The following is a 5,271-nucleotide window of genomic DNA, read 5'->3' on the forward strand; positions in this document are numbered from 1 at the left end:
AAAGTGAAATCCACCATATCCTTGGTTTGGATATGCATATTGGGAAGGGTTTGGCTCGTTGTAGCATGGGGGAGGTTGCTCCTTCCAAAATTGATGCTCCAATCCCATGATGCAATCCAAAATTGAAGTTATCAAGCCCTACAAAATGATCACAACCATACTCCAAACCAAGAGGATGATAACTCATAGAGAAAATTAAAAATAAAAACTAAAGACATCAATTAACAAACGAAACAAAATCCTAATTAATAGCAAAAACAATCAAACAACCCAAAAAGTATCTATTCATACTATTCACATATTCACAACAACCAAAATTATGGCACTCATTGCACTAGCTCCCCGACAACGGCGCCAAAAACTTGATAGATGAGAGAATTGTGCCGGTTCGGAAATTTTAGAAAAATATTTTCTTCGTTGATAGCATAGTCCAAACCAACAAGTAACCCTCTCAATCAAGATTTAAATTTCAATTTAAAATAACTGAGAGTAATCAAACCTCGGGTCGTCTTCCCTAGGAGCTAATGCCTAAGAGCGCACAATTTTGGTTGCAAGAAAGCAAAGGGGTTTTCAATAAAGAAGCAGACAATAACGAGATAAAAGAACGATCCAAAATTGTAATTAATAAAGTAATAAAGAAATAAAAGAACTAAGTATGTAATATGGACAAGTAATGCTTTAAAAGTGAGGAAAAAGTGGTTCAAAACATAAATAAAGCCTTGACTTGGGATTAGTTATGGAATCCCTTCCTTGCCATAACCACAACTATAATAATTATGATGGATTAATCCCACTAAGTCAATCCTTAACATTGAAGAATAGGTCAAGTGAGCATAATTGTTATTAATTCACAAATCCTAACTAACTTACTAATTACCTCAGTAAGAAGCTAGCGTTAGTAGAAACAATAACAATTAACAACCCAAGAATTATCACTAAATATCGAACATTATGGCTCTAGTAATCCATATACTCATTTTCCCAAGCCAAGGGGTGGAAATCTACCCTATAATCAAAATTGACATTTCATCAAATACATGGAGGGCATAATCATAAAACATGGTAAAATTGAAAAAATGATAAAAATTATGAACAACCAAATGATCAAAATCAACAGAGGCAACTCAATAAACATGTAAAAGCCAACAATCATGAAATTCATCAACTAGAAATCCAAGATTGCAAAACTATATATGTATTGATAAAGGAAAGTAAATATAAGAAAGTGTAGAACAAGTAGTGTAATAAAAGAGAAAATTAAGAAATACTTATAATGGCAATGGCTAGAATCAAAGATCAAAACTTGAACTATAAAATTCTACAAAATCTTAATTAAAAACCCTAAGAAACTTGAGAGAAAAACCTAAACTAAACTACCTAAAACTACTCATAAGTATGTTGTATATTGTATGGTAGTGTATGGTATGATATGGTGTTGCTTGCCCCATCATATATGCTTCAAAACCTTCAGAAATGGACCAAAAAGCCTCCAAAATCACGAGCCACGTGAATTTTTAATGAAGTCACCCGCTGGTACCTGTGCGTACGCACAAGTGTGTGCGCACGCACACTTCGCAGTGCTTTTCTCCTTTGTTTTTTCATGTTTCCTCCCTCTTGCATGCCCTTCTTCTATTCTTGCCAAGCCATTCCTACCTATTGCATCTGAAATCACTCAATGAAACATCAAGGTATCGAATGGAATGCAACTGGAATAAAAATTGATCAAATTAAGCACAAAAGAGCATGTTGTCACAATTGGACATAATTTAGAGAGAAAACACAAAAGAATGCTATTTAGATGAATAAATGTGGGTTTATATGATGAAATCTACTCAAATCAATCCAAAATTTATCGTCAAATATAGATTCATCAGAGTTATAGGAGGTACAAATAATTTCTGACGTTTTCTTCTTCAGTAGCTCGATCAAAAAGCTTCTCCGGGATTTTCGTTGTTTTGATTTTACACGGAGGTAGGGTTTCGGCAAATTCTCAATGATTAAATCTATATTGAATAAGTGATTTGGTGCTGTGATTGATTATTGACTGAGTTTGATTGAGTTTATATTTAATTTTTGTAATATATTGATGTATTTGTGAAGTTCATGGCTTGGCTGTGATGAAACAAGCAGGGACTGAATTGTTTTGCAGATTTTTGGGATAGAATATCGTTGAGGATCAAGTAAAAATTGGTGAGGTTTGATGACCAAGAGATTAAATTAAAAGTTACGAAGAATCAGTAACCAAAAAACTCGAAAACGGATTAAAATACATGTATTATTTTGAAAGAAAAAGGTTAAGGGTTTCGGTTTTGGTATAAGAGAAAGATTAGAAATTAAATTTTATTTTTGAAGGCTAACATTGTAGTTGTATATAAAAATTAAGGTAAAATTTGTAATCTATTCTATTATATAAAAATCGGGTTTTGGCACTTAATGATAAAGTTGATGTGGCATACTTCTAAGAGTATTTTCTAATTTATTTCTTTTAACTCATTAAATATAATTCATTACGTTGACTTAATTATATCAACTAATTAATTTGATTAGATATTTAAGTATCACACAATTTAATATTATGTATATCAATTAATTGAATATAATTATTAGAGTATAATTAGGATTAATTAGCATTATTCAACATATCTGAATATTTATTATAGGATATTACGTCTTTATTATTTCGATTCTCTTATCACCTATAAATACCTTTCTATATTGTATCATTCTACACAACTTGAATACTCACAAATATTTTTCCTATTGCTCCCTCTCTCCTTTCGGCAATTCCGTCTGCGTTCCCTTCCGACAGTTTTTTCTGCACTTCCTTCCGGCAGTTCCATCTGCATTTTCTTGTGGCAGTTCCGTCTGCACTTCCTTCCAACAATTCTATCTGCACTTTCTTTAAGCAGTTCCGTCTGCACCTGTTCTATCTTATGCATTTTTTTATTTAGTTGTTTCAAATAAGTTTCAAACTCAAGTTGTCACTTGAGTTTGAGAAGCGATGTTAGAGTATAATTAGGATCAATTAGATCAATTAGCATTATTTAACATATCTGAATATTTATTATAGGATATTATGTTTTTATTATTTCGATTCTCTTAACACCTATAAATCTCCTTTTATACTATATAATTCTATACAATTTAAATACACACAATTATTTTTTCTACTGCTGTTCTCTCTCTTACCCTTTCTAATAATAATAAATACAATTTAATTTAGTTAGAAGTTTATTGTTTTATAGTCTCTATATATATATATATAACATGACAGAATTAAGTTGTAAAAATAATCTTTTTATCACTTTGGATATTTTAACTCTTTTTTTCTCTTTACATATAATTTTGCTTTGCATAATGATAAACCACTATTTTATGATTTATCTTGTGCTTAATTGAGTGTTTTTATCAATTCTTCACCCATTTATTCATATAATTTGTATGGTTTTACAACTCCTTCCTTATTCTGTGATATATGTGAAAACATGTTTCCTATGCCTTAAAACTGTTAATTTTAATTATCATTTATTACCATTCGATGCCGTGATCTGTGTGTTGAGTATTTTCAGGCTTTATAGGGCAGGAATGGCTTAGAGGACAGAAAGGAAACATGCAAAAGTGGAAGGAACGCGCAAAATGAAGTTTTGAAGGAAATGGCAGCGACGCGCGCGCATGGATGACGCGGACGCGTGACAAGAAAAACTTCCAAATGACGCGCACCCGTGACCTACGCGTACGCGTGACAGACGCCACGTGCAGAAAGTTGCAGAATTCGCCCCCAGTGATTTCTGGGCCCTTTTCGGCCCAAATCGAAGCCCAGAAACACAGAATAGAGGCTGGAGAATGGGAGAATCAAATCATTCAATCATCAATAATTCATTCATTGATACACAATTTTTATGTTTTAGATGTAGTTTTGTAGAGAGAGAGGCTCTCTCCTCTCTCTTAGGTTTTAGGATTAGGATTTCTTCGTTTTATCAATTCCAGGTTCAGTGTTCCTTTAATTTAGTTTTTCTTCTACTTTTATTTATTCTAGTACTTTGGTTTATCTATTTCTCTTGTTAATTACTTATGTTGCCAAATTGGTTTATGGACTCCTATGTTTAATTTGATTTTCTATTTAATACAATTCGAGGTATTTTAGATTTATGATTGCTTTCTTCAATTCATGTTATTGATGCTTTTAATTTAATTTAGATTTCTCTCCCTTTGCTTTGGTTGAGTAATTGGTGACACTTGAGTTATCAAACTCAACTTTTGATTGAAAATTGGAATTTGCTGATTGATTTGGATCCCTCTAAAGCTAGTCTTTCCACAAGAGTTGACTAGGACTTGAGAAATCAAATTGATTAGTCCACTTGACTTTCCTTTATTTAGTAAGGGTTAACTAAGTGGGAGTAATAAACAATTCTCATCACACCTGATAAGGATGACTAGGATGAGATTTCCAGTTCTTATACCTTGCAATGGTTTTCATGATAATTAATTTACTTTATTGCCAGTTTATTTTCCTGTTCCCTATTTCAAAAACCAAAAAATATACCTTTTTCCATAACCAACAATAAATCATACTACCCTGCAATTCCTTGAGAGACCCGAGGTTTAAATACTTTGGTTATAAATTTTATTGGATTTTGTTACGTGTGACAACCAAACTTTTGTACGAAAGGATTCTCTGTTGGTTTAGAAACTATACTTGCAACGTAATTATTTTTATAAATTTTTTTACTGACAAAAACCTGTTCGTTCACATAACTTTGTTTATTTAATGATAAAATATACTCATGTTAATTCTATCATATAATAGTTTGTTTTTCTCTTATGTATTTTGATTTGTATAGTTACTATTGATCTTGCTATTTTCGTTTTCTTAAATTTTTCTTTATTTTTTAATGACTTGATAATTTAAATAAAAAAGCAAAGAAAGGAAAAAAATAATGGCCAAAGGTGGAAGCTAAAAGCCTCAAGCAGCAACATCATTCCTCAGCATTATTATTATTAATACGAGCTTTATTATTTCTTTTTTAATATTTTTTAACATGAGCTTCACTTATTTTTCTTTATTATTATTAATACTTTTTTATTTTTTTCTCTAATTATAAATCTCCTTATAATAATTCTTTGATAGAATTTTTTTTTGTCTAATAGATTTTTTTCCTATTTTTTGTCAAAAGTAATTTATATTAGAAATAAAAGAAGATACAAATTAAATTTTAAAATTCAAATTTAAATAAGATGTGTAAAGGGTAACTATTGAATTCATTTGGTAGA

Source organism: Arachis ipaensis, chromosome B8 (assembly GCF_059453495.1).
Source record: "Arachis ipaensis isolate K30076 ecotype BB chromosome B8, ASM5945349v1, whole genome shotgun sequence".
Lineage (NCBI taxonomy): Eukaryota > Viridiplantae > Streptophyta > Magnoliopsida > Fabales > Fabaceae > Arachis > Arachis ipaensis.